The 19,350-nt window shown below is 36.2% G+C and overlaps 1 long non-coding RNA gene across 1 annotated transcript; it reads right to left on the reverse strand.

Annotated features, from left to right (window-relative positions):
• Positions 1–8,055: 8,055 nt before the first annotated feature.
• LOC121166777 lies at positions 8,056–15,408 on the reverse strand. The gene is made up of 3 exons (XR_005885477.1): positions 15,289–15,408; positions 9,320–9,415; positions 8,056–8,109 (listed from the first exon to the last, which is right to left on the reverse strand). It is a non-coding gene; the product is annotated as an uncharacterized LOC121166777 (long non-coding RNA).
• Positions 15,409–19,350: the final 3,942 nt, after the last annotated feature.

The raw sequence follows: 19,350 nt of genomic DNA on the forward strand, positions 1-19,350 counted from the left end.
CAAATGAAAGCAGATATATCAGAAATTAAGTACACAGTGGAGCAAATTAAAAGTACAATGAAGACTCTCAAAAAGTAGAATGAAGCAGAAGAAAGAACTTCAGAATTGGAAGATATTTCCTGTCAACAGGAGGAAACAATCAAAAAGCTGGAAGCAGAGCAAGGTCAAACTAAAAGAAAAAAAAATAAAAAAAATAAAGTATCCAAGAATTAAAAGATACGGCTAAAAGACCCAACCTAAGAGTTATGGAAGTTCCAGAAGGTGCAGAAAGAGAAGCTGGGATTAAAGATGTATTCAAAGAAATAATAAATGAGAAGTTCCCAAAGCTGGAAAAGAATTGGGAAACAATATACAGGAGGGTCATAAAACTCCCAACAGAGTTGATCAAAAGCGAACCTCACCACGACACATGTAACCAAGCTCTCTTCAGTTGGACATAAGATCCTTAAATGTGCACGTAAAAAAAAATTGAATGATCTATAGAGGAACCCCAGACTCACAGTTGACCTCTCAGAGGAAACACTAAATGCCAGAAGAGAATTGAGTGACTTATTCCAGATTCAAAAAGGGAAACATTTTCAGCCCAGAGTACCGTATCCTGAAAATCTCTCCTTTGTCTTTGAAAATGAAACAAAATTATTCCACAGCAAAGATAAATCCAAGAAACTGCTTTCTAGACTTGCCTTGCAAATGATATGAAAGATGTTCTCGTGAAAGCAAAAAGGAATAGCAACTACCAAAACCAAAGGCAAATGTGGAGAACATCCCACTAAAAGACTAGCAGAAGACTAAATCAAAGAACAACCCATTGCTAAAATGACCCCAAACTGCAACCTATCCATATTAACACTGAATGTAAATGGCTTAAACTTATCAATCAAACATTATAAATCAGAGGACTAGATCAAAAGACAAACTCCATCTATCTGTTGCTTGCAGGAGACACATCTCACCAACAAAGATCAGAGGAAACTGAAAGTGAAAGGATGGAAAAGATATTCCAAGCAAATGGTAAAGAAAAACATGTGGGTGAAGCTATTCTTACTTCAGATGATATAGACTTTTATGTGAAAAGCATTAAAAGAGATGAAGATGGACACTACATAATGATCAAAGGATCCATTCAGCAAGAAGAGATCAATATAATAAATGTACATGCACCAAATGGTAAGGCATCTGGCTATGTGAAACAAATATTGATGGATTTAAAGGGAGAGATAGACTCCGATACATTCATAGTGGAGGACCTTAGTACCCCATTAGCATCACTGGACAATTCGACATGACTGAAACTGAGCAAAGAAACAACAGAATCACCCAAACTCTAGAACAAATGGGTTTACTTGATATCTACCAAAACTTTCATCCTACAGAGAATGCACTTTTTTTTTTCATCAGTACATGGGACCTTCTCCAGAACTGACCATGTTACAGGCCACAAAACAAGCCTCAATGAATTAAAAAAAAAATTGAAATCATACCATGCATCTTCTCAGACCATCATGGAGTGAAGATAGAGACCAAAAGTCAAAACACCCAAGAAGACTTGCAAACACATGGAGACTGAATAATATGTTACTAAATGATTGATGGATTAGAGAAGAAAACAAAGGGAAGTTTTAAAAAATGCTTGAAACAAATGAAGGCATCAACACAACAAACCAAAACTTTTGGGATACAATCAAGACAGTGTTAAGAGGAAAGTTCATCTCAATCAATGCTTATGTTAAGAAACTGGAAAGGAACCAAATAAATGAGTTAACCCTACAATTGAAGGATCCAAACAACAACAGCAAAGAATTCCAAAATAAGTAGGAAAAATGAAATAATCAAAATAAGAAATGAAATTAGCTAAAGAGAGACTGAAAGATCTATATATGAGAACAATAAATTAAAGAGCTGGTTCTTTTAGAAAATCAACAAAATAGACTCCCCACTAGCCCAACTAATTAAAAATGGAATGAGAAGATAAGCATCTATAGCATCAGAGATGAGAAAAATATAACAATACATAGCTCAGACACACAGGAAAATATTAGGAACTATTACAAGCAATTATATGCAAACAAATCAGAAGACGCAGTAAAGATGGACAGATTTTTGGACACATACAGCCACAAAACTAAATCAAGAAGCAATTCACAACCTAAATAGACTTATACATTGGACTGAAATTGAATTCAAAATTAAAACCCTTCTAACCAAGAAAAGTCCTGGACCAGATGGTTTCACTGCTGAGTTCTAAAAACCTTTTCAAGAGGAACTATTCAAGAGGATTTACTCCAATTCTCCACAAGTTTTTCCAAACAACAGAAATGGAGGCAATCCTTCCAAACTCTATGAATCTAATATCACCTTAATACCAAAGCCAGATGGAAAAACAACAGAAAAAGTGAACTGTAGACCAATATCCTTGATGAACAAAGATGCAAAGATCCTCAACAAAATACTAGCCAACAGGATCCAACAGTACATCAGGCAGATCATTCACCCGGACCAGGTGGGATTCAGCCCAAGCATGCAGGAAAGGTTCAATATTCATAAATCAATAAATGTGATACATCATGTCAACAAATTGAAAAAAACTATGATCATCTCAATAGATGCAGAGAAAGCATTTGATAAGATCCACTACCACCACTATAGGATGAAAACCCTAAGCAAGATCAGTATAGAAGGAACATTCTACAGCACAATCAAAGCCAATGCCAGCATCATACTAAATAGAGAAAAACTGGAAGTCTTTCCACTAAAATCTGGAACTAGACAGGGATGTCCGTTGTCACCATTATTATCCAATATATTATTGGATGTCCGTAACAAAGCTATTAGGCAAGAAAACGAAATCAAAGGAATTCAAATTGGAAATGAGGAACTGAAAGTATCTATTTGCAGATGAAATGATCCTCTACATAGGAGAATCAAAAAACTCAGTCAGGACACTACTGGATCTCATAAGAGACTTTGGCAGGGTAGCAGGATACAAATTAATGAACATAAATCAATGGCACTAGTGTACACAAATAATTCCATGCCTGAGAAGGAAATTGTAAATACAGTCCCTAAAGCAGAGAGGAATCTTAAATATCGAGGTATTAAGCTAATCAAATATGTGGAAGACCTCTATGATGAAAAGTATAAAACATTTAAAAGGGAAACAGAAGAAGACATTGAAAAGTGGAGAAATTTACCATATTCCTGGATTGGCAGGATCAACATCATCAAAATGTCCATATTACCAAAAGTAATATATAGATTCAATGCAATCCCAATCAAAATGCCAACAGCATTCTTTCAGAAATAGAAGATACAAAAATTGTCTGGAAACACAAGAGACCACGAATACCCAAAGCTATCCTGAAGAATAAAAATCAAGCAGAGGGAATCACAGTTCCAGACCTCAAGACATACTACAGTGCAATGGTCATCAACACAGTCTGGTACTGGTACAGAAACAGAGGAGAACATCAATGGAATAAGTAGAAACATCAGAAGGGAACCCACACATGAATTACCAACTACTTTTTGACAAGAAAACAGAAAATAATCCAGGAAAAAAAATTCTTGGCAATTCAACAAATGCTGTTGGGACAACTGGATAGCAGCCTGCAGAATCAAGAAACAAGACCTGCACTTGCCACATTGTACAAAAAATCAGCTCTAAATGGTTCAAGGACCTAAATCTACACCCAGAAACCATCAAAGTATTAAAGAAAAATAGAGGGAGCTCTCTCCTAGGAATAGGAATGGAACCAGACTTCTTAGAAAAGACCCCAAAATCATAGGTAGTCAAAGACAAAATAAATAAATGGGACTAAAAATCTTCCATACAGAAAAGGAAATGATTAACAAAATGAAGAGGCAATTAACAGAATAGGAGAAAATTTTTGCAAATTACACAGGTGATAGGGGACTAATGTCCAGGATTTACAAAGAGCTTCAGAAACCCAGGGACAGAAAATAAATAAATAAATAAAGCAACCCTGTGAAAAATGGGCAAAGGATATAAACAGTGGTTTTTTTTACAAAAGAAGAGATCCAATGGCTAACAGACATATTAAAAGATACTAAGGCTCCCTAGCAGTCAGGGAGATACACATTAAAACCATGCTGAGGTACCATCTACCTTCATTCAGATTGGCCTACATTCAGAACTCAACTAACAACACCTGCTTGCAGGGGAGCGGGAAGAAAAATATCCTCCTTCACGGCTGGTGGGAGTACAGGCTAGTACGGCAATTGTGGAAATCAGCACAGATAGTACTTAGAGAATTGCAAATGAACCTGCCTCAGGAACCAGGTATCCCACTACTAGGAATATACCCAAAGGAAATGAATACTGCATATATGACAGGCAGCTATAATCCTATATTCACAGCAACACAATATACACTAGAAAATACATGGAAACAATCTGGATGCAAGTGCAAAGAGGAGTGGTTAAATAAAGAGTGGTACCTCTATTTTATGGAGTACTACTCAGCCAATAAAAAGAAGGAAATCATATCATTTGCAACTAGATGGTCAGAACTAGAGACCATCCTCTTCAGTAAAATAAGTCAAACCCAAAAGGATAAATGCCATATGTTCTCTCTAGTATAAGGAAACCATCATGAAAAGTAGACTTCTGTGTTTTCTTTTCATCACCTATGAATTGGCTATTCAATGGCATATTTGTTCAACTCTATGGTACTGTATTTTTGTTTAGTTTTGTCTTTGCTTTAACATCATATCTGTTATCAAACTTATTTGTGGCTTAAGGGAATGTATAGTGATGGAGTAAGAGACTACTTGGCTGTGTAATGAATGGCTACTCTACTGTACAGGTGCCACAACAGATCTTATCACACAGTTTTTGATGATGTGTCTCCTGTGAGGCAAAATAAATCTACGTTCCTAAGAAGTTCCTCTCAAGTGTTATAACATCACAAAAATCTTACTAATACATGTAACAGAAGAAAAGCATGGCTTTAGCAGTCAACTTGACAATAAGGCAAATGACATTTTTTCATGAAGACCAGGAATAACTGGGCAGTAGCAACTTGCATAGGAAAAAGGGAAGTGGAACCAATTATATAATGCAAAAAGCATTATGAAAGAAAATTAAACACTCAGGTGACCTAAGTATTTAAAACAATGGTCAAAACGAGTAAAATACTTCACAGTGAAAAATGCTGGATTCACTGAAATTTCATTATTTATCCCTATAATATTACCTAATTAAGAAAGTAACCAAAAAAAGAGCTAAAAGTTGTTAAGTGTTACCACTAAGAAACTTACTTTTTGCTTTTATATACATTTTCTTTCTTAAAGTTATGGAGTTCTCTCTCGGCAAACCTAGCTGCCCACTGAAAAATAACAAAAGATGGAGAGACATGAAAATGTTAGATGAAAATGAGCATGAACATCCTAGAGCATACAAATATCACTGTCAATGTATGCATCCACTTCAACGAAATGCAGATAAAACATTTTGAATTGAAGGATCTTTTAGAAAAGGAAATATTTCAGGTAAGCAGATGACATGGGCCTAAAACTGGAGATGACTTGTGCACTTGCCAATGAATGCTGCTCTCTGATGTGAGATGGAGGACTGTTTGATTAATCAAGTAAGAGGCTAAGGGCAATGTGGGAGGATGCTAGCCTCAAGCAACTGCCAACAGAGACTCAGAATCATTACATATGGCAGCTTTGCATAGTTGCCTCAAGGCGATCATCTCTACAGAAAATTCACTATGACTCTGTGAAACCATAAAGGACTAAAACAGTTCAGCAGCATGTGGCTAAATGCTATTTTTTAAAAAAATAGATGAAATTATCAATGCATGTTGCACTTGCTGTAAGTTCATGGCGCTGCATAAATCATATCCCATTTTATTCAGTAAGAGGTAAAGATAAAATCAAATGTCACAGAGAACAAAGCTTGCAAAACCTAGTGAATATCAATAGCATGCAATATTCACAAGACCTTTCTTATTCTTTTATTTGAATAGTAATGAGACATTTTTTTTTCCAACACCAGTTCTCTTCTCATTGGCCACACAGCCAGATACAGGCCAGACTAAAGAAAAACCCAGGATTCAATCTGGATCTCCCACATGGGTGTCAGGCACTATCTAATTATGTGATCTTGGGCTGTTTCTCATCATAAAATCTGAAATGGTATAATCCAATTTATACTTATTAAATGGGTTTAGTAAGGAACATGAGCAAGCTACTTTTAAGTGTCTTGCCTAAAATAGCAAGAATTTAATACACATCATCCTCATAGTTAAAAAAATAAATTCTTGCCTTGCATGCGTCAGGATTTCATATGGGTACCAGATCATGTTTCAACTGCTCCACTTCCCATCCAGCTCCCTGTTTGTGGCCTGGGGAAACCAGTAATGTATGGCACAAAGCCTTGGGAAACCACACACTCTCATGGAAGATTCAAAACAAGCTCCTGGCAACTGGCTTCATATTGGCTCAGCTCCAGCCATTGCGACCACCGGGAGTCAACCAGCTGATGGAAGATCTTTCTCTCTGTATCCCTGTTCTCTGTAAATCTGTCTTTTCATATAAAATGAATAAATTTTGAAAATAATATGCATAAGTATTTAGAAAGTGGGGAGAAATGGTGAAGAAAACTGAATCTATAATGATCCTAGCTAATTCACTAATGAATCTTCACTTGAACTCTTGAAACCAAAACAAACAGAATGTCAGAAAGGGGAGGGACCTGACATTCAATATACCACTCTCTCATTCTATGCTCCTCTCAGACTGCCCTAACATCTACAAGTCTTCACTGTCTTCACTATAATAGCAATGGTAACACCAGTTAACATTGATTTCATGTTTGTCAGTGTCAAGCACTTGACAAACATCCCTGAATGCTGTCTCCACCTCCCTGTGACAGGCACTCCCAGTGGACAGCTACTGCCAACAGCTCCATCTCTGCTCTTCCTTCCAACTGCTCAAACTTACAGCTACTTCACTTCCTCATCATGCAGTTCCTCTGCAGCAGACAACTAGTTCCCCGGATGACCCTTTCCTTAATTCCTACCAACACTGAGAATCACTTAATAGAACCCTCAATTTTAGAACTAGAAAGGGCTTTAGCTAGCTCTTTTTCCAATCCAATTTGTTTGATAATTGAGTAAAATGATCCAGAGACCTTTCTGGCTCCTCTAGATAACAAGGGGCAATCCAATGTCCCAAAATGTAAATACATAGACATGAGCATATGCACCAAGTTTCTCTAACCCTCTTACACTCTTCTAGGCTACTTTTGAGGAAGAAAAATGCTAAAAGAAGTCTGTGGGAAATAACCACCATTTGATAATGTATTATTTCTCCAAATGGAATGTAATACCACTATTGGTTTTTATATACTATCTTTTTCATAAATTTAAATCCCCAGCATTATCTTCCTGAAGGAAAAGCAGAATTTATTTTAAGAAATAGAAAAAACTTTAAGGCAATTTGAAACTTACCCAATTTTGGTGGGCTTTTTTCTTATAATGAATAACCTGAAAAACAGAATGCTTGAAAATTAGTTTTCTTAAACAAAAAGAACATCCTGTCTTTCACATAGGAAGTAACTCACAAGCTAAGAAATATTCCACACACATTTTGTGTCAGTAAAGACAACTTTATGCAAAATTTCATGGACACATCATCAATTGTGTGTAAGTACACTAAAAGCAGCTAAAATTTGTAATTCATACACTTTTAGTTTATGTTCCCTTGTCAGTAATCAGCCACAAAAGGAACTGTCAATGAACAGATAACTAGCCTGGCTGAATATGAGACCCAACTGGTGATTTAGAATCTATTTTTATTTCTGCAATGTAATTCCATTTGCCACATTCTTTGAAACACTGAAAACATGGAAATGACTGAATACCACATGTAACACTTCAAGAAAGATATAAAACTAGTAAAGGAATCACTTTTCCCTTTCCATTCTACATAAAGACACAGGTTCCAATAAATATGTACACACACACCTAAACATGCACAACACACTCACACACTGAACAAACACACACACACACACTTACCCTTCTTTGGTAATAAACAGTGGTTCTTTGCACTCTTTCTTCAGTATATTTGGCTTTTTTACTGTTTAGAAGATATAAATTTTCAATTATTCATATGTAATCACTGTAATAAAATAATATACTCTACTTTAAAATATACATTACAACATCAAGAACACTCTATTTCCTGGAACAAATAACAAAAACTGCACATGCTGAGAAATATCAAATAGAATTCTCATTTTTTCTTCATCTAATGTAAATTCTACTCATTAAACTTTCCTAAAACAATATTTCATACAGTATTGTAAGTACATGATGGAAGATTCATCCAGATATTCATAATGTTTAAGTGGCTATAGGAAATGAATTATTTCCCTCACAAAATTACATATCTTATCAGACTCCCCATATAGGACTGATGCTGTGGCACCGAGGGCAACCTACATCACCTGATAACTATATGGATACCTGATAATCCTAGCTACTACTACACATACAATCCAGCACTGTGATAATGTGCTTGAAAAAGTAAAGGATACTGGCTATCTGCTCATGCCCTTGTATCAACGGGGGAGTTCCAAAGAAAGCTTTTGGCTCCTGGTTTCAGACTGACCTAGCCTGGGGTGTTGTGACCATTTGGAGAGTTCATCAGCAAATGGAAGTGTCATTCTCTCCCATTCTGTGTGCTTGTGTGTGTATTACTCTACCCCTACCTCCAGGTTCTATCTTTGTTCTGTCTTTCAAGTGAATAAATCAAAAAGAAGACAAATCAGCTACTTCCTTCATTAAAATAAGACCCAACCCAACCTTACTCTTCCTGACATATAATGAAGTACTCCAAGTATGCAAATACAGCTGAATCTTACCCTTTGTCTTTAGGCTTTCCAGTATCCCCTTGGCCAAGTAAGGAAAGCTCCAAGGTAAAAGCTAAACTTACTCTCTTATAAACTATACAAATAATACTAAGTATGGCTCATACATTCCTTTATAACATAATTGCTGGATTCCTTCATGTCCTACACATTCTTCTCCATTGGAACTAAAGAGTAAAAACCTTGAAATAAGTGTCTATTCATAAATTCCTTGATGTAATAGGTAAGACTGGTCCATATTCAAACATGAGATTAAAAATCACATGCATAAGGGTATTGTTTTTCCTTTTAAGGTTTTGTATGGAATTTCATAGCAAGAACTTGGAATTAAAAAGTAGCAAAATATGCTACTTATATTTGGCTGCTTAAATATTTTTCTGGCTATTCTCCAGGACACAAAAGAAAAAGCATTAATACCAATATAAGTCAACTCCTCTTGTAGATTTGAAATTTGCATCAACAATTGAGATGGTTTTTTCCTCTATGTGGCAGTGTTCCTCGATCAGCAGGTTCCTTAAAGCAAAAGTGAAAATTTATAATACATTCAAGGCATGTCATAAAGACTTATAGTGTTTTAACTGTATCAAAACTGGAGTCTCCCATAAAAATATCCACAATTACAACTGCAAACACAACATGAAAAACTAATATGCAAGCATTTCTGATGTAGAATTAACATTACACACTCAAATTTCAAAGCAACACCTCTTAAAATAATCCTGCTATCACAACGGTCTCCAGAGTTTTGTGAATGAATTTGGCACAGAAGTAAGATTGAAAAGGTAAAAAAATGAATATAACAGATAACTTATACATAACAGACTCGAATCAGCATTAGACATTAGCAAAACCATAAAGACATACAGGAGGAATCAAGAGTAATCCTGACAACCTCTTAACAGGAGGTAAAATGCTCAAAGCGGGCGGGGGGCCCAAAGTGGAGCAGGTAGACAGGAGGAGGCTTGTATACCAACCCTGGAGACTCTTGGATCCTCACCAAGGACTATCAATACAGGCACCAAGAGCTATATCCCAACTGCCAAAGAGACCACGGGGAATTGGACTGCCTTCGTAGGGCAATAACTCCATCCTCACAGGCCAAGATCTCCCACATGGGATGGAAGATGCCCAGATCCTTCCTCACAGGATCTAATGTCATTGGAACAATAGCCAGGAGCCCTGAGCAGTCCGCAGAAAGAGAAGAATAGTAAATGCCCTTCAAACCTCAAGAAGGGAGCTTTCTCTGCTCCATACTTAGTTCCAGCTTTGGATCCCCATCCTCTCTTGCAATGATCATCAGGGTCGCTCTGGAGCTACTTCCCCCCAAAATTAGATTAGAGAACAACAAGGAAAGCTTAGAACCAGACAGGAAAAGGTCAGCTAGGACTCACATATACCTTACTAGGTAGGACACAAAGATAAGTTACTCCTCACTAAGGTATTGAAGATTTCTCTATACACCCCTCCTAAAACTGTTCTGTACCTCAACTGTTGACATATGCCTTGTTAGTTATAAGCCAGTTTAGACTATCTAAAATCTGCCAAGTTCAGTAAAAATTATGCTTCAACACTATAAACTGCTAAATACTAAAATGAAAATAGACACGAGACAGCTGAATAGTACCCTATAGCCATTTTAAGGTGTATAGCAGCCAGCTGTGTATAAACTAAAATAGAAATGTCAATGAAGTAATCACAGGATGTGGTTAAAAACCTGCATCTTCTAACATATTGGTTACTCAATACCATGTCAATTAACTCCATAATGTTGTAAATTATTGTTGATGTTATGTTGTGTCTTTAATTGATCGGGATGATATTCTGCCAGCTCTGCTTTTAGACCACAGATGTTCCCCCCAAGAAACTGTTGAATTTATATGGACAATAAGATGCTGGACTCTATATGCATGGTACATGCTTGCAATGAAAGAATCTTGACTGGATTTTTCTATTACTGCAACAAGGTGGAGGAATCCACCCTGGGGGGAGGGTGTTGGGGGAATCCCAGAGCCTTTGAAATTGTGTCATAAAATGAAATGCAATTTAAAAAGGTAAAATAAATGAAATAGCTCATATAAATACTATTTACCCAGACTCCTATATAAAGCAGCATTATATTTAATACATAGGAGTCAGCCACAACAAACCATGTTTAAGTCATTTCAGATTGGTGGTTAATGATGTGGGAATCCCACATGCAGATCCTCAGCAAGGCGCAACACTGGTTGCTGCAGGTATGTGCAGTATCAACCAGCAGATGCAAGGTTCCTCTCCCTCTTTCTAATGCTGATTTTCAAATAAGTAAATGAATAAATCATTTTAAATCAGTTTTAAGTCTTGAGTTGGGTTCTGGTTCAAATCAGAAAGAAGCAAAATCATACTGTAACCAAAGTAAATTTTGCTAGTAGTATAATAGGTACTGCCTGTTTCTATTAGTGTGCATACTACTTGCAATAGTATGTACTTATAGAGCCCTGAGATTTTAACATAAGCTGCTCACACACCTTGCAGATACTCATATTAATGACTAAATCAGCTCTGCAAGGAAGGTACCTGATATCTGAGATGCCTAGTACCCAAACGGGAGACCAGGATGAAGCTTGTGTGCTCTGCCCCAGCCCTGACTGTTTCAGCTATCCTAGGAGGAAAACAGTAGACAGATCTCTGTCCGGGAGAAGCTCTGTGGCCTTGCAGACTTTTGCGGAATGAACCAGCAGCTAGTTCATTTTCCTTGCTCTCTTTCGATAAATTTCTTTCTCTTTCTCTCAGTAATTCTGTGTTCCCTGGTGTCTAACTTTAGACCGTAAAAGCAATTAAGAAAATATTTTATCAGTGAAAAAATCCTGAAGTGTTAAATGGTGTATCATTACTTCTAAGGAAAACACAAGGCAACATTTCCGCTAGATTATAACAAAACACTTTCATCAGTCAAACAACACTTACTATATTCTAGGTTTGCTTTAGTTTTGATTCATTTAATATAGTATGATTGACTTATTAACATTAGGCTCAGAGTCAATAGCACTGTAATTAATGCCAAAACAAAATTTATCTGACACAAATACATTCTCTTTAAAAAAGAAAAATCATAGTATCCTGCTTACGCGTAGGACAGTGCAAGACATTTCAGTACTATGCTTGGGCATCACAGTAAGTAGCTAATTAACTAACAATCACCAAAATGTGGCACAGTACATACTGTGTATTAGACACTTGCTTATACAATGAGAACTGACATTTATTTTGCCTTGCTCAATCTCAGCTGGAAATGTATGCTTAATAAATCACTAGTTAGCACTGATGTTATATTACAAATGTTAGCAAGCAGAAATTTTTTTAAAAACAGAAAGTAAAAATTAGCCAGGAATACCCTTCATTAATTTACTAATTAATTTACTAATGAAGCATCAAATTATTGTATTTTATTGCCCTTTATGATAAAAAACATGAGCTACAGGAATATTTGAAATTTCTGAGGCTGGCACTGTGGTATATAGTATGTTAAGCCTCTGCCTCTGACACCAGCATTCCATATGGGTGCTTGTTTAAGACCTGGCTGCTCCCAGGTCTCCAACAATGCTCCCTGCTAATGCAGCCTGGAAAGTAGCACAAGAGTGCTTAGGTAGATGTGGTCCTGCACCCAACTGGGAGCTCTGAAAGCAGCTCTGGGTTTCTGATTTCAGTCTCACATGTATTCAGGCTTGCATAGCTTTAGACACGAACAGGAGAACAACATTCACTCATGATGTTTACCTTAAATGTGAAAATGCTTTTAAAAAACAATCACAGGACAATAAGGACAACAAACAAAAATGATAAGGGCTATGAAAAAATATAAAAGATAGAATAGGGAAAGGGGTTTCACATGAGGTTTTAATTAGGTAGCCAGGGAATGATTCTTTGAAGGCAACAATGAAAACAGGAAGATCTCATGAAGCTATTGGAATGACTCAGGTATAAATGGTAATGGATTACACCAGAATAATAGTGGGGAGTTTGGAGAAAAATAGTCTGTAAATCAAGCAAATGAGAAAAAAAGAAAAAAGATTCTTTGCATGATATACAACAGATAGTGGAATAACATCCAAGATTTACTGAGAGCTTCAGATACTCAAACAACAAACAAACAACTCCATTAAGAAATGGATGAAGGACATGAGCAGGAATTTGTCAAAAGGATAAATTCAAATGGCTGGCAGACATATGAAAAAGCGCTCAGGCTCCATAGCCATCAGAGAAATGCAAATACAAACCACACTGAGGTCCCACCTCACTCCAGTGAGAAAGTCATACACACAGAAATCTACTAATATCACCTCTCATAAGAATGAGGGAAAAGGCACACCTGCTCCACATTGGTGGGAAGAGTACCTTGTCCAGCCACTATGGAAATCAGTATGGAGAGTGCTTTGCCAAGTGGAAACCGATCTGCCACATGATTGAGTATCCCACTTCGGGGAACATATCCACATGAATTGAAATCTGAATATGAGAAAGTGGCCTGCATACCTATATTTACAGCAGCACAATCCACGATAGCAAAGAAATGCAAACAATCCAGATATCCTTTGAAAGTGGAATTGGTTATACAAAACAAAAACAATGTGGTGCTTCTACTTTTTGGAGTATCGCACAACAACTATAACAATGAACTTGAGCCATTTGTACCAATCTGCCATTTGTAAATATTATGATAGGTGCAATAGGCCAGTCTACCCCCAAAATAAATAATATGTTTCCTCTGATGAGAAACACACAAACAAAATACAAAAAAAATAGAAATATGGGTAAAAAGTATATACATATATTCTCATAGATGAATTTTACAATGGAGGAGAGCACACCAGTAATGTAAGATATGTTTTGGTTTGCGTCTCTACTCCCAACTGAAAGGAGGACTCCAAGTAAGGCTGTCAAGTACACCTTGACAGTCTGATACTAGATTCTATATCAATAGTTATAGCTACAATCCCATGATACACTTCAATAACAAACGATGCACTCACGACTGTTGCTAAAGAGTAATACTATTATAATATAGGAAAAAATGGAATGGGGGAGAATAAGGAGAGAGGAAGGAGGGCGGCTCTGGGAATCTCCAAATAAACACATAAAAAGAGGACAGAGACCATAAAAATGGTGAAATACATTTATAAAATGAGTAAAAATGTTATTATTTGTCTCCCTGAATTCAATCAATCTTATTTTCAAAGAAGAAAGGCTAATGATTAATGATAGCTCATTGGTGGTGGAGGCAGGATCAAATCGTATCATCTAGAAGCTAGCTGCACCTAAAGAGAGGTTGTAGGTCATGGAATAGTTGCCAAGAGGAGACAGATCTCTAGAGAGCGCAGGTTTTAGAAGCAGAGTATGTCTCCAGTCTCTCTCTGATTCCTGGCCCACTCCATGATAAATGGTCTCTATACTGTTCTCCACCCTCACCAAGCCAGAACCCATGAGGCCACTCAATTTTGGACAGTGTATTTCCATCCCATTAGGCAAAATAAATCTTCTTTAATAAGAAGTTCCTCTCTAGCATTTTAAATGTCATAAAGCGCTGATGTCAAGTATAGCTTGAGAAGTCACCCTGATCAACTAGACAAATCAATCTTTAAGACACGGAATACCTGAACAGGAGCAATCAGCACAAAGGAGAAGTGTCAGCTTTATACATATTAGAGGTGGATGCACGCAAAATTGAATGGAACTAAATCCCCTGACCCAGTCAGATAGCATCAATTATGATCTAATTTAAGGTGATCTTACACTGAGGAGTCACATGATAATGATACATGATTTGTGTAATAGCTTAGAATGTCTAATATTACTTTCAACACTTTCTTGAGGAAAGTATTTAAGAACAAATAATATTTTATAAATGAATCATGAATTGTGAATATCCAATGATCACAGAGACTGAACATGAAATATATGCTTAGGCTTTGAAGTCTAGCTTTCTTGCCATCCAGTGCAAGAATATAATCCTTGTTACTGGTGACATTTTATTTTATTTTCTTTATACATTTCAGTCATTACTGTAAGTTTTTCCCGAAGCTTCTTAATTTTTGCCTTTTTCACTGCAAAGATACTTGTTCAGTCTGGAGATTTAAGCATGATTCTCAATTAGTAATCCTAGATTAGATGACTAGTTCAGTTCATATTAAATACTGAAAAACATAAAAGCATACATAAAATCTGTGACGTTTCTTTCAAATTATATGTCAGTGGCCTAAGCATTTAAACAATGGTCAAAATGAGTAAATACTTCATAGTGAAAAATGCTGGATTCACTGAATTTTCATTATTTATCCCTATAATATTACCTAATTAAGAAAGTAACAAAAAAAGAGCTAAAAGTTGTTAAGTGTTACCACTAAGAAACTTACTTTTTGCTTTTATATACATTTTCTTTCTTAAAGTTATAGAGTTCTCTCTCGGCAAACCGAGCTGCCCACTGAAAAATAACAAAAGATGGAGAAACATGCAGACAAATGTTAGATGAAAATGAGCATGAACATCCTAGAGCATACAAATATCACTGTCAATGTATGCATCCACTTTAATGAAATGCAGATAAAAAGGAAATATTTCAGGAAAGCAGATGACATGGGCCTAAAACTGGAGATGACTTGTGCACTTGCCAATGAATGCTGCTCTCTGATGTGAGATGCAGGACTGATTAGTCAAGTAAGAGGCTAAGGGCAATGTGGGAGGATGCAAGCCTCAGGCAACTGCAACAGAGACTCAGAATCATTACACATGGCAGCTTTGCATAGTTGCCTCAAGGCGATCATCTCTACAGAAAATTCACTATGACTCTGTGAAACCATAAAGGACTAAAACAGTTCAGCAGCATGTGGCTAAATGCTATTTAAAAAAAAATAGATGAAATTATCAATGCATGTTGCACTTCCAGTAAGTTCATGGCGCTGCATAAATCATATCCCATTTTATTCAGTAAGAGGTAAAGATAAAATCAAATGTTACAGAGAACAAAGCTTGCACAACCTAGTGAATATCAACAGCATGCAATAATCACAACTATTCATGTGGAAAGGTTAACCTCATTCTGAGAGATCTCCAGATCATCTGCAATCATTTTGTGAAACTTTGGACTGGGAAAACCATATGATTCACTAGGCTTATCACATAGGTAAAGTCACTTAATTTATAATTTATTACAAATAAAAAGAAGTTAGTCTGCATTTTTAAAAAATAAAAGTAATTACTCTGATATTTATTAAAAACTGAACTGCATGGTAGAAATAGCTTGGACAAAGAGTAAACCACATAAATATTTACAAAATGAATCACTTATTTGCAAACCTTGCCATCATAAAAAAATTGTGTGTGAATATTATTCCTACATATAACAAATTTTTACTAAGAAATTATGCCAAAGATAATTACTAAAATAAACTATTGAACTATTGATATGTGGAACCAAAATTATTTGAAATTACAAGGGAAAGAATGAAAAAACAAACAGGCTAATTAAACATGACTTTTTAAAATAAATTATAAAATATTTGTTTCAAAAAATACCTGTAACACATTAAGAAATAAGGCTACAAAGTTGGGCTCTTTGCCATGGTCCATGCCCACAATGATGGACATATGGCTGTTTATGTATTATGTATTATGGTAATAATATAGGGGAACCCAGTAGGGAAGGTAACTTGGGGAAGGGGTAAGGAAAATCCCAGGGCCTATTTAATTGTAGCATAAAATGATAATAATAATAATGAAAACGGTTTTAGAAAGGCAAATATAAACCTGTAACACATTAAGAAATAAGGCTACAAAAATAGGATATAATGTACTCCACTTTTTGTGAAATGCTCATATGAGCTTTTGGTAATCTTCATGGCACCACAGGACTAGAGACAACATCCCATATCAGAGTGCTTGGTTCAAGTCACAGTTACTCTAAGTTTCATACAGAGCTTCCTGCCAACATGATCTAGAGGCAAGGAATGATGGCTCATTGCAACCACATAGGAGATTGCATGGGGAGTTCCTAGATCCTGGATACAATCAGATCTAGACACATTTTGTGGCCATTTTGGACAGTTAACCAGCCGATGGAAGAATGTTCAATGTCTGTCTCTGCATCCCCCTCTATCATTCAAAAAAGTAAACAAATCTTAGAAATATTTTCAAAATGTGTGTAAATGCATGCTTTGTACATCATCTGAATTTGGGTTGCCATATTCATTTACGTGAGGAGGCAGATCGATGGAATAAACTCCTTATACTCTGCTTCACTTCCCCAATCCAACATTAGCTGGAACTGGGCCAGGGCAAAGATGGAAGTAAGGAAATTGAAGGAGCTGGATGCAGTTAGAGCAGTTCAACCGAAATACCCTGTGTGTGATGGAGGCATTCTAACTGGCACCCAAAATGCTAGGTCAGACAACTGCCCTGGTCTGAACTTTCAGGAAGTACATGCTACTTCTATTGGATGTGACAAATACTGCTTCATTGAGATCTAGATGCCACACTTTCTATGTCTTTTAACATAAAGTCACACACACCAAATAATAAAATCAATGTAAAGTGATAGAAAATATACAAGACTTAGGCTCAGAAAGATCAGGATTGCAATCTCTACTTTTCACTTCCTAATAACGTGACCTTGGGCTGTTGTCATATCTATAAAATCTGTAATAATAAAATCTACTTCACAGTTGTTAAGTAGACTTAATGGATGTTATTTCACAGTATTTTCAAGTATAGTGCCTAGAACATCAAAAGGCTCAAAAGTAGCCTCCTCCATCTCTCTGTGTCAGGGACTCCCCAAAAGACATCTCATAACCTCATGCAGTTTCTCTGCAGCACAGACCAGTGTTCACAATCACCCACTTCTTAATACGTAGTGAGTAATTCAATAAATATTTAAAGAACTCTGAATTTTAGAAGTAGAAGGGGCTTCGTTAGCACTTTATCCACCCTTTTGTTTACAAATGATTAAAATGACTCAGAGAACTTTTTTTCTTCATAAATAACAAGGGGCAATCCAATGCCCCAACAATGTGAATCTGTGACCATGATATTTGTATATGCACATCACATCCTTCTGACCCTTGCGGACAGTATAGGTTCCTTTCGAAATAGCAATGCGCTAAAACCAGACTGTATGGATTGGTCAATGTGTTCATTCTCACAAGAAGGGTAATTCCACTTTTGGTGCAATTAAAATAAAGTGATTCTTTTACATAGCAATTTATTTTCTTCAATTTAGTTGCTCAGTATTATCTTCTAGAAGTAAAATCATAACTTGATTTATAAAAGTTAAAAAGCTTTAAGGGAATTTGAAACTTACCCAAGTAACATTTGCATTTTTCTTCAAATAAATAATCTGAAAAACAGAATATTTTAAATGTATACTTTTTTATATAAAAACGTACCTATCATTTGCTTAGGAAATAACTCAAAAAGTCAAAACTATTTCAAACATCACTAACATCACTAACAACAACATTGATGCAAATTTTCATGTACACATCACGTATTATAGGAATATGTGAAGACAATTAAAATATAATTAATAAACTTCCACTTTAGGTTCTTCGGTCAATAATTTTCATTTGTGAAATCTAATGTACTTTTACAACAAGGCAGGACACATGATACCTAAGAAGTCTTGTGTCAAGCTCTTTGAAATCCTGAAACTGTTGAAACGTCTTTGCCACATACAAAACTGTGCAACTGATGGAGAAATTCATTTTCTCTTTCAATTCAATTTCAACACTCAGGTGCTAGGACCTACATCTATGCATGTGCTTGCACACACACACACACACACACACACACACATACCTAAACATGATTATAATGAGTGGTACATGCATACACGTGTGCACAAACACATACCTGTACTTGGTAATAAAGAATGGTGCTTGTATGCATGTGTGCATGCACACACACACACACACACACACACACACACACACACACACACACACACACAGACACAGACCCCTGTACCTAATAAAGAGTGGTACACACATGCACATACGCACACACATATGTATACCTGGTAATACTGAATGTTACAGACACACACACACCCCTCTACCTGTTAATAATGAATGGTACATGCATTCATGTACACACACACACAGACACCCACACCTGCACCTGGTAATAATGAATGGTACACACATGTGCATGCACACATCACACACACCTGTATTTGAAAGTAATCGATTGTTCTTTCCAATTCTTGTTCAAGGACTTTGATTCTCCAGCTAGGAAGAAAAATTATTTTGACATTAATGTATAAGCACAATACACAGGACACGCATAAAACATTATTTACATCAAGAGTTTTCTATTCTAGGGGGAAAAACTCCCCAAACTATACATATTGAGAAATAAACATGAGGAACTATCACGTTCTTTATAAAACATGATCTGATGTTAATATTCTAGTATTTAGGCAC

Source organism: Ochotona curzoniae, unplaced genomic scaffold (genome assembly GCF_017591425.1).
Source record: "Ochotona curzoniae isolate NIBS_2020 unplaced genomic scaffold, NIBS_Ocur_1.0 patch227, whole genome shotgun sequence".
NCBI lineage: Eukaryota > Metazoa > Chordata > Mammalia > Lagomorpha > Ochotonidae > Ochotona > Ochotona curzoniae.